The sequence below is a fragment of the Cherax quadricarinatus genome, chromosome 38 (genome assembly GCF_038502225.1).
Source record: "Cherax quadricarinatus isolate ZL_2023a chromosome 38, ASM3850222v1, whole genome shotgun sequence".
NCBI classification, from domain to species: Eukaryota; Metazoa; Arthropoda; class Malacostraca; order Decapoda; family Parastacidae; genus Cherax; species Cherax quadricarinatus.
The window spans coordinates 31,919,362-31,941,996 of record NC_091329.1 but is presented as its reverse complement, the minus strand read 5'-3'; positions in this window follow the sequence as shown (position 1 = coordinate 31,941,996).

Below are 22,635 nucleotides of genomic sequence, written 5' to 3'. Positions count from 1 at the left end.
CATGAACCAAGGGCAACTTGTGAACCTGATGGTCACGAGCATGAACCAAGGGCAACTTGTGAACCTTATGGTCATGAACATGAAGCTAGGGCAACTTGTGAACCTGATGGTCATGAACATGAACCAAGGGCAGCTTGTGAACCTGATGGTCATGAACATGAACCAAGGGCAGCTTGTGAACCTGATGGTCATGAACATGAACCAAGGGCAGCTTGTGAACCTGATGGTCATGAACATGAACCAAGGGCAACTTGTGATCCTGATGGTCATGAACATAGAATCTGACATCCTGCACTCCTTGGATTTTGATGGAGTCATCAGAAAAGCACAGAATGTACCTGGCTTATAATATTTTATCTGGCTGAAGATAACTCCTCATAAGTCTCTACATTTTTTTTGAGTTACACTTGCAAATGAACCCAAAGGCTGCTAAAATACGCTATAAATCCAATTTATTGTTTCATTTGTTCAGCTTTAGAGAATGATGCGTATATTGAGAGTGACGAAAGTTATCCGACGAGAAACATAAAAGTCTTCTAAGCATTAGAGTTAGACCTTTTCAATGTAAGGGGCCCCCCACCACACTGAGCCCTGGGCCCCCCACCACACTGAGCCCCGGGCCCCCACCACACTGAGCCCCGGGTCCCCCACCACACTGAGCCCCGGGTCCCCCACCACACTGAGCCCCGGGTCCCCCACCACACTGAGCCCCGGGTCCCGCACCACACTGAGCCCCGGGTCCCGCACCACACTGAGCCCCGGGTCCCCCACCACACTGAGCCCCGGGCCCCCACCACACTGAGCCCCGGGTCCCCCACCACACTGAGCCCCGGGTCCCGCACCACACTGAGCCCCGGGTCCCGCACCACACTGAGCCCCGGGTCCCGCACCACACTGAGCCCCGGGTCCCCCACCACCTAAATCCAGCACTGTTACTCCCATCCTATTCCTCATCCTCATATATGACATAGAGATGTAAGCCATAGCTCCGTGTATTCCTTTAGTGACCTCCATCAAAGACATCGCAAGACTCCAAGTTGACATCAATCAAATCTTCAAATGGACTGCTCATAACAACACGAAGGTTAATGAAAAAAAATTTTAACTGCTCAGATATGGAAAACTTGAGGAAATTAAGACTGTATCAGGGTATACAACAAATTCTAACTACGCAATAGAGCGAAAAAGTAATGTGAAGAACCTAGGAGTGATAATGTCAGAGGATCTCACCTTCAAAGACCACAACAATGTGTCTACCTCATCTGCTAGAAAAATGATAGGATGGAAAATGGGAGCCTTCAGAACTAGGTAAGCCAAGCCCATGATGATTCTCTTCAAATCGCTTGTGCTCTCTAGGCTGGAATACTGCTGTACACTAACGGCCCCTTCAAGGCAGCGGAAATTGCTGATCTGGAGAGTGTACAAAGAACTTTCACGACACACATAAGTGCGATAAGGCACCTAAATTACTGGGAACAGTCGAGGTTCCTTGATTTTTATTCCCTGGAACGCAGGCGAGAGATTATTATTATTATAATCAAAGGGGAAGCGCTAAACCCGTAGGATTATACAGCGCCCGGGGGGGGGGATGTGGAAGGCATTCAGGCTTAATTCGGGGAACTGGAGCACAGTTCAAATTCCCTAAATCAAGAGCCCCTCACCAACATCAAGGAACCTTCCATGAGGGGCGCAGGCGAGAGAGATATATGATAAAATACACTTGGAAAAATCCTAGACGAATTAGTACAAAACTTGCACACGAAAATCACTCCCTACGAAGACTCGGCAGGAGATGCAACATTCCCCCAATGAAAAGCAGGGGCGCGATATGTACACTAAGAGACTACACAATAAATGTCAGGGGCCCAAGACTGTTCAATTGCCTCGCGGCATATATAAAGGGGATTACCGATAGACCCCTAGCTGTCTTCAAGAAGGCAATGGACAGGCACCTAAAGTGAGTACCTGACTAGCCGGGCTGTGGTTCTTACGTTGCACTGCATGCGGCTAACAGTAGCAGCCTGACTGATCAGGCTCTGATCCACCATGAGGCCTGGTCTCGGACCGAGCCTCGGGGGTGTTGATCCCCGAAACCCTCTCCAGGTATACTCCAGGTATTATGTAGGGAAGGACCGAAGATGGTGTGTGACGTCTGCAATGTGTTCTCTTCTTACTTATGGTTTCTTCAGAGAGCCGTTCTTATTTCTCTGTTAACTGATCAACTTATTCTTATATACATAACAGTTATCTTAGTTATTTTTGTTTGTTTGTAGTGACTAATTGCAGTGACTAACTACTGTTAGTCCCACTAACACTTCTCGTTCTTCTCGTCCACCGAGCTACCCTTACTCACCTCTACAGCCTTATATGACACACACAGTTTATACAAATGTTTCGTATATTATAGGTATATCAGTGGTTCTTCAGTGGTAACCAGCACTGGTACACCAGTGGTTCTTCAGTGGTAACCAGCACTGGTACACCAGTGGTTCTTCAGTGGTAACCAGCACTGGTACACCAGTGGTTCTTCAGTGGTAACCAGCACTGGTACACCAGTGGTTCTTCAGTGGTAACCAGCACTGGTACACCAGTGGTTCTTCAGTGGTAACCAGCACTGGTACACCAGTGGTTCTTCAGTGGTAACCAGCACTGGTACACCAGTGGTTCTTCAGTGGTAACCAGCACTGGTACACCAGTGGTTCTTCAGTGGTAACCAGCACTGGTACACCAGTGGTTCTTCAGTGGTAACCAGCACTGGTACACCAATGGTTCTTCAGTGGTAACCAGCACTGGTACACCAGTGGTTCTTCAGTGGTAACCAGCACTGGTACACCAGTGGTTCTTCAGTGGTAACCAGCACTGGTATACCAGTGGTTCTTCAGTGGTAACCAGCACTGGTACACCAGTGGTTCTTCAGTGGTAACCAGCACTGGTACACCAGTGGTTCTTCAGTGGTAACCAGCACTGGTACACCAGTGGTTCTTCAGTGGTAACCAGCACTGGTACACCAGTGGTTCTTCAGTGGTAGCCAGCACTGGTACACCAGTGGTTCTTCAGTGGTAACCAGCACTGGTACACCAGTGGTTCTTCAGTGGTAACCAGCACTGGTACACCAGTGGTTCTTCAGTGGTAACCAGCACTGGTACACCAGTGGTTCTTCAGTGGTAGCCAGCACTGGTAAACCAGTGGTTCTTCAGTGGTAACCAGCACTGGTACACCAGTGGTTCTTCAGTGGTAACCAGCACTGGTACACCAGTGGTTCTTCAGTGGTAACCAACACTGGTACACCAGTGGTTCTTCAGTGGTAGGCAACACTGGTGCACCAGTGGTTCTTCAGTGGTAACCAGCACTGGTATGGTAGCCAGCACTGGTACACCAGTGGTTCTTCAGTGGTAGCCAACACTGGTAAACCAGTGGTTCTTCAGTGGTAACCAGCACTGGTACACCAGTGGTTCTTCAGTGGTAACCAGCACTGGTACACCAGTGGTTCTTCAGTGGTAGCCAGCACTGGTACACCAGTGGTTCTTCAGTGGTAGCCAGCACTGGTACACCAGTGGTTCTTCAGTGGTAGCCAGCACTGGTACACCAGTGGTTCTTCAGTGGTAGCCAGCACTGGTACTGGTTCTTCAGTGGTACACCAGTGGTTCTTCAGTGGTAGGCAACACTGGTGCACCAGTGGTTCTTCAGTGGTAACCAACACTGGTACACCAATGGTTCTTCAGTGGTAGCCAGCACTGGTGCACCAATGGTTCTTCAGTGGTAGCCAACACTGGTACACCATTGGTTCTTCAGTGGAAGTCAGCACTGGTACACCAATGGTTCTTCAGTGGAAGTCAGCACTGGTACACCAATGGTTCTTCAGTGGAAGTCAGGACTGGTACACCATTGGTTCTTTAGTGGAAGTCAGCACTGGTTTATCAATGGTTCTTCAGCGGTAGTCAGCACTGGTACACCAATGGTTCTTCAGTGGTAGTCAGCACTGGTGCACCAATGGTTCTTCAGTGGTAGTCAGCACTGGTACACAAATGGTTTTTCAGTGGTAACCAACACTGGTACACCAGTGGTTCTTCAGTGGTATACCAGTGGTTCTTTAGTGGTATACCAGTGGTTCTTCAGTGGTATACCAGTGGTTCTTCAGTGGTATACCAGTGGTTCTTCAGTGGTATACCAGTGGTTCTTCAGTGGTAACCAACACTGGTACACCAGTGCTTCTTCAGTGGTATACCAGTGGTTCTTCAGTGGTATACCAGTGTTTTTTCAGTGGTAACCAACACTGGTACACCAGTGGTTCTTCAGTGGTATACCAGTGGTTCTTCAGTGGTATACCAGTGGTTCTTCAGTGGTATACCAGTGGTTCTTCAGTGGTATACCAGTGGTTCTTCAGTGTGTGAGCAGGTAACTTCTCGAAGATCGTCGTCAACAGACCCGGCTGTTTCCTGATCACTAAACTACCCAAACATTATCTGGTATAATTATAAACGGCTGCGACCTCGTAAATCAGCAACGAAGTATAACATAAATAACAACTATTAATAAACTCGCTTGAGAGTACAGACACTTATATTAAAAGTAAATATAAGTTTGTGAGTGTTAACTGGTAGTAATCATGCTAGAGTGCAAAACGTTTAACAGGCTTTCGTTTAAACGCACCTAAGTATCTGAGTGTCAAAAGTTTTGCAGAAGGTTTTGTCTGATTCACAGGTGACTGGATGATTGTACCTCCTTCAATACTTTTCTAATTCTCATTCTTATCTCCATCAATATTATGCATAAAGTTCTCCTGCCTGTCCAGTAGTTTTTGTGAGTAATACCTGTCTGTTCCTGTCATTAAGATGAATTTATAAAATCCCATCCTTGGAAGCCACTGCGGATGCAATTATCCAGAATCTGGAAGAGACAGAGCCGACGGGTCGACAAGCCACGTGCGAACATAAAGTCAATACCTGGACCAGTACTGTTTCTTGTGTATGTAAACGACTTGACAGGAAATCGAGTCTGAGGTGTCCTTCTTTGCAAATTATGTAAAACTAGTGAGTGGAATGCAAACAAGAGTAGACCAAGAAAGACTACAAAGTGATCTGTAAAAGCTACATGATTCTTCTGACAAGTGGATACTGGAATTTAACCCCAGCAGATGCAAAGTTATGAAAATTAGAGAAGGTCAAAGACGACTGGAAAGTGTACAGGCTCTGGATGTGGGACTGAGGTTACGAAGTCTCAATCCTCAAGACATTTCGCCTGAGGTATTCATTAAATTAATAAGCGCAGTGACAAACTCGCGGCTGACAAATTTTAGGGTAGCTTCCAGGAACGTTAACAAGGAGGTACTCACGACTATATACACAGCAGGTGAGAACCCATCATGCAGCGCCAGCATGGAACCCAGACCTGAAAAGTACAAAGGTTTGGAACGATATTAGTTCCAGATCTGAGGAATATATGACTTATGAGGAGTGGCTAGAAGAGCCACGGAGTCTGAGAGGCGGGAGTCAGGTACTACACGAGGACACAGCTGGAAGCTTAAACCTGATGTGAATTACAGGGATGTTAGGAATTACTTCATTAACATAATATTGATCAGGAAGTGGAACGACCTAGATAGCTAAGTGGTAGAAGCAGAAACCATACGTAGCTTTAAGAACAGAAATATCATAATAAGAACAGGAATATCATATCATAAAAATTAAACCCTGTAGGGCCCAGGAGCTAAGAATCTTCTCCTGCAGCCACAATTAGTTGGGTACAGTTAGGAGAGTATGTAAGTGCGCGCGCTCACGAGCACACACTTTAATTCATACATATTGCTTACAAAGGAAGGAATTAAAACTCTTTATATATTTGTCAATAATGTAAAAAGTATCATTGTATCTTTATGTCTGTCTATATTTGTATTTCTCTGTACACAAGGTTTCTATAAGGTTACATTAAGAGTTTCTACCTTTATTTACAAGTTAAGAGATGCTGTGTGAATTGTCCAGACTAGAGTCGTTACTGAAATGTGATCTCAAAGTGATGTCCCTGAGAAGGGTAAAGCCAGAGTGAAGTTGCTCTTTGTTCCCAGTCTTGTGGTACAGAAGCTATATTCTCGTGGTCTGAGACATGGCACCAAGTTTGGTACTTCGACAATGTTAGCCTTGTACATGACAGTAAATCACCCACATCTCTCAGCTGCTGAAGTTTCTGCTGAAATGACAGATTTATCCAGGCAAGAGAATTCGTCTCGCTAGATTCTCTATTCTGTCCAGAAATCATAGATGAGACAGTGAACAGACAGTCCAAGAATATGTACTTATAAAAGGTGTTAGTCTTGTGCCTCGCACAGAGTTTTGCAGCTTAGTGTCGCACAGGTACGAGATACACCTTATTACTTTTACCTTCCTGGCTGCCTTGCTTGTAAGATTTACCACACAGTTCTCCATAGACATTCTGGAGTCAAATTTCTCCCGGGTTTTAACGCTCATTCTTATCACTGCTCCAGCATTAACATTATACTACCTAAAGACCATCATCTGTTTTTTCAGAATGTAACCTACCATTGTTTTCCCCATATTCATTTAGCTGAAAGCTGGTGAATGATATGCCTTGGAACAGCTGGCATATCCTCTCTTGGATGAGTAAATGTCAGAGTACAGACGTTTGCGCAGGCATGGGAGCCTGGGATAAGTTGAAGATCATTGACGATCAACAGTAGAATAGCCTTTTCTAAAGCCATATTGACGGTCACAATAAGTGGGGCAGAAAAAACCCTGGCATTTGAGCTGAGATTATGTAAACATTGGTTCAGAAAAGGTCGCTCCTGGTTTTCACTGTTGCTAGACCACCATAACATGCTCTTGGTTACGCTTCCAAAAACGCAAAATGCAGATTTAGTTTACCTGGAGAGAGTTTACCTGGAGAGAGTTTCGGGGGTCAACGCCCCCGCGGCCCGGTCTGTGACCAGGCCTCCTGGTGGATCAGCGCCTGATCAACCAGGCTGTTGCTGCTGGCTGCACGCAAACCAACGTACGAGCCACAGCCCGGCTGATCAGGAACTGACTTTAGGTGCTTGTCCAGTGCCAGCTTGAAGACTGCCAGGGGTCTGTTGGTAATCCCCCTTATGTGTGCTGGGAGGCAGTTGAACAGTCTCGGGCCCCTGACACTTATTGTATGGTCTCTTAACGTGCTAGTGACACCCCTGCTTTTCATTGGGGGGATGGTGCATCGTCTGCCAAGTCTTTTGCTTTCGTAGTGAGTGATTTTCGTGTGCAAGTTCGGTACTAGTCCCTCTAGGATTTTCCAGGTGTATATAATCATGTATCTCTCCCTCCTGCGTTCCAGGGAATACAGGTTTAGAAACCTCAAGCGCTCCCAGTAATTGAGGTGTTTTATCTCCGTTATGCGCGCCGTGAAAGTTCTCTGTACATTTTCTAGGTCGGCAATTTCACCTACCTTGAAAGGTGCTGTTAGAGTGCAGCAATATTCCAGCCTAGATAGAACAAGTGACCTGAAGAGTGTCATTATGGGCTTGGCCTCCCTAGTTTTGAAGGTTCTCATTATCCATCCTGTCATTTTTCTAGCAGATGCGATTGATACAATGTTATGGTCCTTGAAGGTGAGATCCTCCGACATAATCACTCCCAGGTCTTTGACGTTGGTGTTTCGCTCTATTTCGTGGCCAGAATTTGTTTTGTACTCTGATGAAGATTTAATTTCCTCATGTATACCATATCTGAGTAATTGAAATTTCTCATCGTTGAACTTCATATTGTTTTCTGCAGCCCACTGAAAGATTTGGTTGATGTCCGCCTGGAGCCTTGCAGTGTCTGCAATGGAAGACACTGTCATGCAGATTCGGGTGTCATCTGCAAAGGAAGACACGGTGCTGTGGCTGACATCCTTGTCTATGTCGGATATGAGGATGAGGAACAAGATGGGAGCGAGTACTGTGCCTTATGGAACAGAGCTTTTCACCGTAGCTGCCTCGGACTTTACTCTGTTGACGACTACTCTCTGTGTTCTGTTAGTGAGGAAATTATAGATCCATCGACCGACTTTTCCTGTTATTCCTTTAGCGCGCATTTTGTGCACTATTACGCCATGGTCACACTTGTCGAAGGCTTTTGCAAAGTCTGTATATATTACATCTGCATTCTTTTTGTCTTCTAGTGCATTTAGGACCTTGTCGTAGTGATCCAGTAGCTGAGACAGACAGGAGCGACCTGTTCTAAACCCATGTTGCCCTGGGTTGTGTAACTGATGGGTTTCTAGATGGGTGGTGATCTTGCTTCTTAGGACCCTTTCAAAGATTTTTATGATATGGGATGTTAGTGCTATTGGTCTGTAGTTCTTTGCTGTTGCTTTACTGCCCCCTTTGTGGAGTGGGGCTATGTCTGTTGTTTTTAGTAACTGAGGGACGACCCCCGTGTCCATGCTCCCTCTCCATAGGATGGAAAAGGCTCGTGATAGGGGCTTCTTGCAGTTCTTGATGAACACAGAGTTCCATGAGTCTGGCCCTGGGGCAGAGTGCATGGGCATGTCATTTATCGCCTGTTCGAAGTCATTTGGCGTCAGGATAACATCGGATAGGCTTGTGTTAATCAAATTTTGTGGCTCTCTCATAAAAAAATTCATTTTGATCTTTGACTCTCAGTCTGGTTAGCGGCTTGCTAAAAACTGAGTCATATTGGGACTTGAGTAGCTCACTCATTTCCTTGCTGTCATCTGTGTAGGACCCATCTTGTTTAAGTAGGGGCCCAATACTGGGCGTTGTTCTCGATTTTGATTTGGCATAGGAGAAGAAATACTTTGGGTTTCTTTCGATTTCATTTATAGCTTTTAGTTCTTCCCGCGATTCCTGACTCCTAAAGGATTCTTTTAGCTTAAGTTCGATGCTTGCTATTTCTCTGACCAGTGTCTCCCTGCGCATTTCAGATATATTGACCTCTTTTAGCCGCTCTGTTATTCTTTTCCGTCGCCTGTAAAGGGAGCGCCTGTCTCTTTCTATTTTACATCTACTCCTCCTTTTTCTTAGAGGAATAAGCCTTGTGCATACATCGAGTGCCACCGAGTTAATCTGTTCTAGGCATAAGTTTGGGTCTGTGTTGCTTAGTATATCTTCCCAGCTTATATCGGTTAGGACTTGGTTTACTTGGTCCCACTTTATGTTTTTGTTATTGAAGTTGAATTTGGTGAATGCTCCCTCGTGACTAGTCTCATTTTGTCGGTCTGGGGCTCCTCGCATACATGTCTGAACCTCAATTATGTTGTGATCTGAGTATATTGTTTTTGATATGGTGACATTTCTTATCAGATCATCATTGTTAGTGAATATGAGGTCTAGTGTATTCTCCAGTCTAGTAGGCTCTATTATTTGCTGGTTTAAATTGAATTTTGTGCAGAGATTTAAAAGCTCGTGTGAGTGTGAGTTTTCATCAGAGCTGCCTCCTGGTGTTATTACTGCAACAATATTATTTGCTATATTCCTCCATTTTAGGTGCCTTAAGTTGAAATCCCCCAGGAGCAAGATGTTGGGTGCAGGAGCTGGAAGATTTTCCAGACAGTGGTCAATTTTTAACAGCTGTTCCTGGAATTGCTGGGATGTTGCATCCGGAGGCTTGTAGACTACCACAATGACTAGGTTTTGGTTCTCGACCTTTACTGCTAAAACTTCCACTACGTCATTTGAGGCATTAAGCAGTTCTGTGCAAACAAGTGACTCTGCAATGTACAGGCCAACCCCCCCCCCCTTTTCCCTGTTCACTCTGTCACATCTGTATAGGTTGTAACCTGGGATCCATATTTCATTGTCCAAGTGATCCTTTATGTGGGTCTCAGTGAAAGCCGCGAACATTGCCTTTGCCTCTGCAAGCAGTCCACGGATGAAAGGTATTTTGTTGTTTGTTGCTGGCTTTAGACCCTGTATATTTGCAAAGAAGAATGTTATCGGACTGGTGGTATTGTTGGTACTGGGGGGGGATTTTTTTTCCGGCATTAGTATCTGTATCTGTTGGTTTGGAGTGGAGGCCATCGACTGTGGTTCCACTCCAGGAATGACTGGATTTGGTGTACGATTTCTGCCATTTCCTGCCAGTTTTTTTTCCTTCCTGGCACTAAAAAACCTCTCCCTCTTGAGTGGCTGTGGCTACCCAGGTTTTCCCATGGCCTGGATGTTTTGTATCTTTTTGTCCCCTTTAGATGGTATGCCTGGCAATTTAAGTTATAGCAGTCTTTCCTGTACTGAAGAGGTACACATTTCAGGGTGAAAAAGCTTACAGGAAGGGAGTTTGCATTTTCCTGTTGTCATATGGGCATGGCATTTTCTAGGGTGGTCATAGTTGCACGTCCCATCTGTTTTTCCAGATTTCCCATGCCAGCAGATACCAAGTGCATAGTATGTGCACAGGCTTGGTTTCCGCTTGCCTTGGGTTTCTGTGACTGTATTCCCTGTTGGTGCATGTTTCCCTGTCTTACTTCTATCCTCCCTAGCACCAACAATGGAGCTCCCACCAGTTGTTTTTGGTAATTTATCCTCACTATTGCTATTGGAGTCCTCTTGTTTGCTATTTCCTGCGGTATTTCTAGTTTGCAATATTGGTTTTATCTTATCTTTGACTACACTTGTTTCCCTACTATGTCTCCTATCCCCTATGAGGTCATTTATATGTATTCCTTCCTGCGTATAATTCCCGACTACCTGGACAAAATCTCCAGCTTCACCATTACTGTCTCCCAGGACAGTATCTCCAGCTTCACCATTTCTGTCTCTCAGGACAGCACCTCCAGCTTCACCATTACTGTCTCCCAGGACAGCACCTCCAGCTTCACCATTACTGTCTCCCAGGACAGCACCTCCAGCTTCACTATTACTGTCTCCCAGGACATCACCTCCAGCCTTACAGTTTGTGACTACATGGCCAGTATCAAGGGCAGTACCATTCAGCCCAGACTTTTTATGTTCCCATCTGTTGTAGAAAGCTTCCAGGTTTTCCATGAAAGCAGCTTTGATGTTGTCCTCTTTTAATACCCTTGTGATTTTAGTCCACAGATTTTCCTCATTTGGGCATACCCAGAAACACTTCTCTGTTTTAATACTGCTTGTAGCTAGTTCTGGGATATCTGCACAAGGGGCGTGACACCAATTTCCACAAAAATGACAATTTATCCATGTGGAGGCCCGTTTGTTTGACTGACCACAGACTACACACAGCTTCATAATGATTTGAATGGTTGATTTACTGCAATTCTACTAGCAACCTCTTGAATATTATATTAATAACCTTAAATGAAGCTCTAGCTATTTGTATTTCTGTTTCTAACTCTTTTTGTATATTGGACAGCTTACCGTCACGTTCCTGATTTTTAATGTTTGTGTTTATAAGGGCGCCTACAACCCCATCCGTTTACAGTCTGCTTTATTGTCCAACGAAACTGTTTGAAACCAGTCCCGGGTTCGGACCAGTCAAGGGTTCGGACCAGTCAAGGGTTCGGACCAGTCAAGGGTTCGGACCAGTCAAGGGTTTGGACCAGTCGATCTGCTCTGATCAGTGGGTCACTTATTTAAAACATACTGGTCGGTGATTTGAGCTAACACATGAAGGATCTACTGGAAATTATCTACCCGAGTAATATGTGATTTGACTGATACAAAAGTATAACTTGCGTGTTGAAGAGCCGGTGATATCTGGCAGCTCCTACAATGACGAACGGTCACGTCCTTGTTTATCAATCGCTGTATCTGGCTTTTCTATTTTTTTTTCCGTCTCCACCGCAATAAATGCTATATTATCACTATAGTTGACTGGTGCAAATTTTGGAGGAAGGACGCTTTTTCTGTAGTAATAATTGCTTCTCGTTGTGTATATTGCGACCGCTGGTAACTACAGGTTATATGAAATTCACAGTAACGTCTCGTATTTCAAGAAAAGAAACTAATGAAAGTCACTCCACTCCACTAAGTACCATTATAATACTGGTTAGTTGCTACTACAACACTGTATTCTGCTATTCACTGGTATCACTAGATTATATGCGAGTACACTAGCAGGCCAGGAAGATTATTAAAAACAGCTGACCTGTGGTAAGTTTCTGGTGATTTTGCAAATGTTTTTGGCAGTTGCTACCTGGGGGTAATTGAAATCAAATTTAGTAACTAGGAAGGTGGGGAGATGGATATTTAACTTCCAGACAAGTAGAACAGTGTTTCCCAAGGCACGATACAAGCTACATTTCTCTCTCATTCTCATACTGATAAACAGGCACATAAATCATAGTACTATCATCATATGAAGGAAGACAATACCAGATTTTGTATGATTTAAGCCAGACTGATTTAAACCATATCTTCCAGTGGCTCACTGACAATACAATGTTCAATGAGGACAAATTTCAATTACTACATCAAGGAACAATGGTGAAAATTATAATTAAACAATTCGGAGTACACGACACGCTCTAACCACTCAATAGAACGTAAGCCAGATGTGAGAGACATTGGAGTGATGATGGTCAAGGAGCACAATATTGTTATTTCAATTTCATGAAAATTGATAGGTTTGATAACTAGAGCCTTTAAGACGATAATGTAGTAATTCTAGGAGACTTTAACTTTAGTCATATTAATTGGAATTTTTTTGACTGGGAATTTAGAATCATACGACTTCTTAGAAGTAGTTCAGAATTGTTTTTTGAAGCAGTTTGTGACAGAACCTACAAGGGGAAATAACCTGCTTGACTTAGTTATGGCAAACAATGAATCTCTTGTTAATAATTTAGAAGTTTCAGAGGAACTGGGTGCTAGCGACCACAAATCAATTACATTTAGCATTGAATGGAAGTACGATACTAGGGATAACTCAGTAACAGTCCCAGATTTTCGCTTAGCAGATTACGATGGGCTTAGAGAACACTTATCATCTGTTGACTGGGGTAACGAAGTGAGATATCAATATGACAGTTTTCTGAGCACTATACATGCTGCTCAAAGAACGTTTATCCCATATAAAGAAATTAGATCAAATAGAAATGACCCAAAATGGATGAATAATAGGCTCAAATATCTACTAGGGCATAAGAAAGGAATTTATAGGCGTATCAAAAGAGGTGAGGGTCATCTTATGAATCAGTATATTGACATTAAGAGGGACATTAAAAAGGGGATAAGAAAAGCTAAAAGGGACTATGAAATTAAAGTTGCTAGGGATTCTAAAACTAACCCAAAAAGTTTTTTCCAGGTCTATAGAACAAAAGTTAGAGATAAGATAGGTCCCCTTAAAAATAACTCTGGGCACCTTACTGACAAAGAGAATGAAATGTGCTCGATTTTTAATAATTATTTTCTCTCAGTTTTTACACAGGAAGACACTAACAATATTCCAGTAATTAATTTTTATAGTGGGCCAGAAGAAGATAAATTATGTAACATCACAGTCACTAGTGAAATGGTTGTGAAGCAGATAGACAGACTGAAGCAAAATAAGTCGCCGGGTCCTGATGAGGTTTTTTCAAGGGTTCTTAAGGAATGCAAAATGGAACTCTGTGAACCATTAACTAATATTTTTAATTTATCTCTTCAAACAGCTGTAGTGTCTGATATGTGGAAGATGGCTAATGTAATTCCTATTTTTAAAGCAGGGGACAAGTCGTTACCGTCAAATTACCGCCCAATAAGCCTGACCTCAATTGTAGGCAAATTACTAGAGTCAATTATAGCTCAGATTATAAGAAGCCATCTCGATAAGCATAGCTTGATTAATGATACTCAGCATGGATTCACAAGAGGCCGGTCTTGTCTAACTAATTTATTAACTTTCTTCAGTAAAGCTTTTGAGGCTGTTGACCACGAAAAAGAATTTGATATTATTTACTTAGATTTTAGTAAGGCTTTTGATAGAGTTCCGCACCATAGACTGTTAAAGAAAGTGGCAGCTCATGGCATTGGGGGAAAAGTGCTCTCGTGGATCGAGTCATGGCTAACTGACAGGAAGCAGAGAGTGTCCATAAATGGGGTTAAATCCGAGTGGGGATCTGTAACAAGTGGCGTTCCACAGGGATCAGTCTTGGGCCCGTTGTTGTTTATAATATATATCAATGATCTTGATGAGGGAATTACTAGTGATATGAGCAATTCGCCGATGACACAAAGATAAGTAGAATAATTGATTCAAACGTAGATGTTATGGAACTTCAGGAGGATTTAAACAAACTCTATTCTTGGTCAGAAAAGTGGCAGATGCAGTTCAATGTAGATAAATGAAAGGTTCTGAAGCTTGGGAGTGCCCATAACCCTAGCACTTATAAGTTAAATGATGTAGAACTTAGCCATACAGATTGCGAAAAGGACTTGGGGGTTATGGTGAGCAGCAACCTTAAACCAAGACAGCAATGCCTAAGCGTACGTAATAAGGCAAATAGATTACTGGGATTTATATCAAGAAGTGTAAGCAACAGAAGTCCAGAGGTCATACTGCAGCTTTATACATCATTAGTAAGGCCTCACCTAGATTATGCAGCTCAATTCTGGTCTCCGTATTACAGAATGGACATAAATTTGTTAGAAAACATTCAGCGTAGGATGACTAAATTAATACATAGCATTAGAAATCTTCCTTATGAAGAAAGATTGAAGACTCTAAAGTTACATTCACTTGTTAGACGAAGAATGAGGGAGACCTGATTGAAGTGTATAAGTGGAAGATAAGTATTAATAAAGGGGATATTAATAAGGTCTTGAGGATATCTCTCCAAGAGAGAACCCGCAGTAATGGATTTAAATTGGATAAGTTTAGATTTAGAAAGGACATAGGAAAGTATTGATTTGGAAATAGGGTAATTGATGAGTGGAACAGTCTACCTAGTTGGGTTATTGAGGCTAGGACTTTGGGTAGTTTCAAATTTAGGTTGGATAAGTACATGAGTGGGACCATTTTGCTCCGTAGGTGTATCATCTTCCTCCTGCGAGAACATAGTAGTTTTTGCCCTTGCTCCCGTAGAGGGAGGAGTCTGATGTGCCATCTCTTCTTCTATAAGTTTGTCAGCCATCAGTGAACGCAGTTGTGCAGCTGTGAGAGTGCGTTTGTATGTAATGCCAATGGAACGAGCAATTTGCCAACAACGCTGTAGGGACAATTTAGGTAGGTTATGCAAAGTATATGTCGATACCAGACGTCTGACTCGTCTAGGTGGCATAAGTTATTCGCTATGCACAGTACGATTGCAGAATACCCCAACGTAACACGTTACTTTGCAGAACACGCTTAGCTATGCACAGTACGATTGCAGAATACGCATACAAGCAAAGCTGACTGCAAAATTGTCCACACCGAACAGGCTAGTAACAACTGACACGCAAAATTTGTAAAGCAATGCCAGACAGCAAGCTGCACAATGTTCCTGCTACGAGCTTCACCCTAAGCTCAACCGTTTCTCTAAGTCCAGCTGAACTCTCGGACAGGCTACCCATATTACAACCCAGGATTCCAAATGGCCTGTTACCCCGGGTGTAATGGGAGCAAATAAACACAGTAGAAAAAGTTTAGACTTGTATTATCCTTCACCAATTTAGAACAGCAATATGTACACTATGTACAGTGATAAGTATAGTGCACTCCACGGTAAGCAAAGCAGAAATAGAAGCCACAAGATAGCAGACCGTGCTTCAACCAGCTCTAGAATGGGAATGACAGGGGCAGACAGTAGAGCGGTACCCACATAACCTCTGCGATTGCCAAAACCATCTTCTTATTGGCTAGAACCTGGTCACTAGTTGAACGACGGGGCCCCATCATCAACTCTTAGCAACCTGGTTCGCTGGTTGGGGGAGATAGCCTGTAAATGAGGGTGTGTACATGCGCCGAATAAAGGTTACGTACTCTTTGCATGCCACAGTCACTAAGCACTATATCGTCCTAGAACCATGACTCTCACTAAGCACTATATCGTCCTGGAACCATCACTGTCACTAAGCACTATATCGTCCTGGAACCATGACTATCACTAAGCACTACATCATCCTGGAACAATGACTATCACTGTACACTATATTGTCCTGGAACCATCACTGTCACTTAGCACTATATCATCCTGGAACCATCACTGTCACTAAGCACTATATCGTCCTGGAACCATGACTATCACTAAGCACTATATCGTCCTGGAACCATCACTATCACTAAGCACTATATGGTCCTGGAAACATAACTATTACTTAGCACTATATCGTCCTGGAACCATCACTATCACTAAGCACTATATCGTCCTGGAACCATCACTGTCACTTAGCACTATATCATCCTGGAACCATCACTGTCACTAAGCACTATATCGTCCTGGAACCATGACTATCACTAAGCACTATATCGTCCTGGAACCATCACTGTCACTTAGCACCATATCGTCCTGGAACCATCACTGTCACTAAGCACTATATCGTCTTGGATCCATGACTATCACTAAGCACTATATCGTCCTGGAACCATCACTGTCACTTAGCACTATATCATCCTGGAACCATCACTGTCACTAAGCACTATATCATCCTGGAACCATCACTATCACTAAGCACTATATGGTCCTGGAAACATAACTATTACTTAGCACTATATCGTCCTGGAACCATCACTGTCACTGTGAGGGAAAAGTTCATTAGAGAGGGTATAGAAGGAATATATATAGTATCAGTAGTTTCACTGCCGGCTTCTAGTTAAGGTAGGGTAAGTCAATCTCCCGTTTTTCCCGCCTTTTCTCCCCCTCCCTGAAATTGATAGTTTGTCTGCCGGCTACTAGTTAAGGTAGGGTAAGTCACGCTCCCGTTTTTCCCGCCTTTTCTCCCCCTCCCTGAAATTGATAGTTTGTCTGCTGGCTACTTGTTAAGGTAGGGTCAGTCTAGCTCCCGCTATCCCTTCCCCTCCCTCTTCTCCCCCCCCGAAAGGTGACGTGTGGGGCTCTGGTTAAACAGCAAATCACTAGACTCACAGCTCCCAATTCTACTGTAAGTACATGCCTGCCTTGTATTCTAGTGGATTTATTGGTTGAAAGCTTCACTTTTGACCAATAATAAACTTAGTCCTTTCAGTCTTGCTCTAGGTTGACTGTTGTAATAATCACCACGTCTTTTGAATATTGTACACTACCATGAAGAGTGATTATTTAAGCAGTGGGTAACCTGTCTATCTTTCCAGCTTGGATGTCATAGAGGGTCACCTGGCAATCAACGAGTAGAACAGGAGAAGGACTAACGTCCAGAGACTTCTCCATTTTGTATTGAACTACCTGTGCACCTGTATGAAAGTGCAGGACGTAACTCCACAGCATTGCAGTGGTAAAGAACCTGCTTTCCTGTCTTCGGGATAGAATACTCACTGGTATACTGTGAAGAACTAGCCAGTGGATGGTCACCAACACCTGCGACCCCTCCCCCTTATCATCAGCAACGGCTACGGTTTCAACAACAGTGTCACCAACACCAGACACCATTGTAGATATTAGTGTTGAGTTCAAATGTTATTTTATTCATTTCATTTTTCATTTTTCTTTCAAATAGGATATACCTTTCATGTTTTGTTGTTTTATGTTTGATTTAATAAATAGTGTTTATCTTTGTGAATTATTATTTCTTTTTCTATTCATTAATTTTCCTGAGGAGGAGCCAGCCTGAGTAATACTGTCTGAAGTTGTTACAGGGCTGAGTAAGCCTTCACAAGTGGCGACCTTGCCAGGATTAACGCTACTGAATCAAGATTCAACTCCATCTCGAATCTACCATTGGAACTTCAACGCCGCATACCACAGACGGTTACCACCAGCCATGAGTAATCATTCTCTATGGTAGGACTACAGTACAGGTATTTGAAAGATTTGGTGATTGTTATAGTCTCAATTTATTGTAAGTCAAGTCAGGCAGGATATAATATTTAATTCTGCCACCTTTTTGGAGCTTGAAACACTTTGGAGGATTAGACTCTAGGGACCCGAGATTTTCCAGTGACAACTTGTTTCATTGAGCTCTTTATTGTATCAAGGGAACTGTCATAGGACACTCTTGATTTGTTGGTGAGAAGATTGGATGGTCAAGGGACCCCATTCTACTTACTGTTTGCTCAGAGCCGGCATAGAACCCTTCGTTTTCGTTAATACATATTGTTTAATTGAAGCAGGGATCGAGCCCTCTGGTTTATTTACAGCTTGAGCGGAGCAGGAATTGAACCCTCCGTTTTCTTTAATACCCGTTTCATTTCCCCTGATAGTTTAAGTTATTCTTGCAAGCATGGATGAATACCAGTTTTGGATGAATGCTGGAAGTAAGTTAGGAATAACAGGGAAAAATTTAGAATCTTTCATTAGTGCTAAGATCCAGGAAAGACTTGAAAGAGAGAGAATTGAGAGAGAAGAAAGACAGAAAGGGAAAGAGAAGAAGAAAAGGAGAGAGAGAGAATAGAAAGAGAAGAGAATAAGGAGAGAGAGAGAATCGAAAGAGAAGAGAAAAAGGAGAAAGAGAGAATTGAGAGAGAAATCCGAGAAAGACAGAAAGAGAGCGAGAAGACCAAAAAGAGCGTGATAGACTTGATCGTGAGGAAAGAGCTAGATACGTGAGGAAAGAGCGTGAGGAACAAGCTAAGATACGTGAGGAACAGGTTAAATTAAGAGAACTTGAGGAAAGAGCAAAGGATAGAGAAGTTGAGGAAAGAGCTAGAGAAAGTGACGCAAAAGCTAGAGAACATGAGATAATAGAGAGAGAAAAGGACCGTGAGCTCGAAAAATGTCGCCTTGAATTAGAGAATAAAAAGTTAACTTTTACACAACAACAATTAGAGGAAGGAGTAATGGAACAACGTGCAGTCAGTGCACATATTCCAACACCTAATTTACCTCCCTTCACAGAGGGGGAAGACATAACTTCATACATTATCAGGTTTGAAAATACCGCTACCCTCTGTGAATGGCCTGCTGACACCTGGGCTACCAGGTTAGGAATGTTATTTTCTGGTACAGCCTTAAATATCTATGCAACTTTGTCGCAGGATATCATATGTAATTATAACCTACTAAAGAAGGCAATCCTTAAAGCATATCAAAAAACCACTAATTCTTACAGGAAAGATTTCAGGTATGCCACCTTACAGCCTGGCCAGAACTTTCAACAGTTACAGGTAACACTCTTTCGTTTGTTCGACTTTTGGATAGAGAGTTCAGGAATTGATCACAGTTATGAATCTCTTCGAGACTTCATGGTTGCTGACCAGTTCCTGACAGCTCTTCCTCACCAGATACGAACATTCATCAGAGAACGTAACCTGATTAAAGCTGAGGAAGTTGCTGAGGCTGCTGACCTGTATGCTGAGGCTCACAATTCCTATAAAGACCTAAAGGGATCGAACCCTAAGGGCAAGGGTTCATCAGACCTTAAGAAATCAAAGCCTCTAGTGGAAAGTAAAATGACTTCTTTTATTCCTGTTTGTCATTTGTGTGGTGTTAAGGGACATAAACGTCCAGATTGTCCTTCTAAGAAGGTCCAAAAAGTTGGAAGATGTTTTAAAGACTGTAATGACCAAGCACCCTTCTGTTCAGGAACAGTTAATGGACTTAATGTATCTACCATTTTACGAGACACTGGATGCACATGTATAGTCATTTCTGATAAGCTGTTCCCTAATCTTAAAGAAACTCATTCCTCTGCTATACTTTCAGACTACTTGGGCCGTACAGACACTTTTCCTACCATCCGTTGTTACATTAGGTCTAAATGGTTCACAGGTTGGTCTGAAGCCGTACTAGCTCCCATCACTTCTTGCTCCGTACTAATAGGTAATGTAAAAGGTGCCATTCTTCCTTCTGAGCTTGACCTGTCAGCACCAAAGATGGACACAAGTGTTTCAGATCCTCTTCCTGTAGAGTCAGAGAAGCCGCTCGAAAGTTCAGGTGAGACAATGTCTCGCGAGATTCATGTGGGATTAAAAACCAGTGATGCTTCTCTCGAAAGCGAGGTAGTAGGATCACCGGTTCACTTGTTAGATGAAAGTGAAGATATCACCTCTGATACCATAAATGTCTTCACTAGGGCTCAGACCAAAGCCCAGGCTTCTCCTACTGTCCATCCTTTGATTTTCCCTGACTTTAAGCCTTTAGATATATCGAAGGACTCCTTTGTCAAGTTACAACGTAATTGCCCTTCTCTTCAGAATTGCCATAATGCCGCTAAACAAAATCAAGTGATCCAAAGGAAAAACTTTTCATATAAATTTGAATATATAAAAGGTATCTTGTACAAGTCAGTATTCAAATTAAATTCAGATGAGACAGACTATTCCATCTTAGTTGTTCCAAGTCAATGCAGAGAGACTGTTCTTAAAATGGCTCATGACCTGCCAGTGGCCGGACATTTCTCGCATCGTAAAACTTTAAATAAAATTAGGGAAACCTATTTTTGGCCTAAAATGTCCTCAGATGTCACTAACTATTGTAGATCGTGTAAAGTTTGCCAACTGTCATCCTCCCGAGGTACCAGGCGAGTACCTATGGTCAAAATACCTATCTTTACGGTACCGTTTGAAAGAGTAGCTATTGACATCGTTGGTCCTTTATCTCCACTTTCATCTGGGGGACATAGATATATATTAACATTGGTTGATTATGCTTCGAGTTTCCCTGAAGCCATACCCTTAAAGACCTTAACTACTACAGAGGTGGCTGAAGCCCTTTTGTCCATCTTCTCCAGAGTGGGCATCCCTAGAGAAATTTTGTCTGACCGTGGGACACAATTCACATCTGACTTAATGCAACATCTATACCAACTTCTGGGAGTGAAGCCTCTCTTCACCACACCCTATCATCCCAGCTGTAATGGGAGGATTGAGCGCCAGCATTCGATTCTCAAGTCCATTTTAAGGAAACTTTGCTCCCTTAAACCTAAGGAGTGGCATCGTTACCTACCCTGTGCTTTGTTTGCCATGAGGGAAGTTCCAAGTGACTCTTTGGGGTTTTCACCTTTTGAACTTCTCTATGGTAGACAGGCCAGAGGTCCACTGTCCATCCTTCATGACTTATGGACTAATGAGGAGGTAAATGCTGAGGTTCAGTCTTCTTACCAGTTTCTCCTTGACCTTAGATCCAAACTTGAGGAGACCTCTGACATAGTTTCGAAAAACCTAAGCTTGTCAATGGACCAGTACAAAACCTATTTTGACTCCAAAAGTCAGAGGAGAAGTTTTAACGTAGGGGATGAAGTTCTTGTACTTTTGCCTATCAAGTCAAATAAATTATTAGTAGCATGGAAAGGTCCATATAAAGTATTAAAAATTTGTGGGAAAGTTGACTACCTCATAGAAGTCAAGGGGAAACCTAAGCTTTATCATATCAACATCCTTAAGAAATATTACCGAAGAAATTCGGTTAACTGCCTTAACAACTTTGACTTAGTTTTTCCACACGAACTTGATAAGACAACTGAAGAATGTAAAGTGTGCGTAATTGACACCTCTAACTTAGACTATGATGAAGAACTACATGACTTGGTGACTCTTGACCACTCGGATGCAACCACCATTAATATTAATGAATCTTTGGATGACCATAAGAGACATGAACTACTTCAATGTGTGAGTAACTTTTCAGACGTCTTTACTGATATTCCAGGTGTTACCTCCACGGTAGTCCATAAGATTGACTTAGTGACGGACAATCCTATCAAACGGAAATTATACCCAGTTCCAGTTCACCTTAGGGATGCATTTGACCGAGAGGTAGACAAATTATTAAAACTAAAGATCATTGAACCTTCAGTATCTTCATATTGTTCACCAGTAGTCATGGTTAAGAAGGAGGATAATTCATATAGACTTGCTATTGACTTCAGAGGCCTTAATGCTATAACTCGGTGGGATGCTGAGCCTATGCCCTTAATAGATAGCGATCTACACAAATTTTATGACTCTTCCTTCTTCTCAGAGATTGATATTGCGCAGGCATATCATCAAGTAATGTTAGATCCTTCTTCTAAGCAGTACACCACTTTTCTTACACATCAAGGACTGATGCAGTATAGAACTATGCCCTTCGGTTTGGTAACTGCCTGTGCTACCTACGTGAGACTGATGAGAAAGGTCTTGGGTAATATGCTAAATGTTTCAGTTTATTTTGATAACATTTACGTAATGACATCTACGTGGGGCGAACATATCCAAACATTATCATCAGTTTTGCGTAGGTTACGCTCACATGGCCTCACTGCCAAGCCGAAGAAGTGCTTCCTTGGGTATAACAAGATTAGATATCTTGGACTGATACTTTCTAATAGCTCTCTGCAGCCTCTCCCCAGTAAGATCAAAGCTTTATTAGAATTTAAATTCCCCAAAACCAAGAAACTCATGCGTAGCTTTCTTGGTTCTGTAAATTTTTATGCACGGTTTATCCCGAATCTTGCTGATCTTACAGGCATCTTATCGGACTTCCTTAAAAAGTCTGTGAAGGAACCTCTTGAACTTTCCGACGTAGCTCGGGATAAGTTTAATGAGATTAAAAATATCTTTTCGAAGGACCCTATACTTAAGATTCCTGATATTAATAAAACATTTTGTTTGAGAACTGATGCCTCCAATTCTGGCTTAGGTGCGGTGTTACTACAATACCATGATGGTACTCCCTTCCCTGTATGCTTCCTAAGCCGGA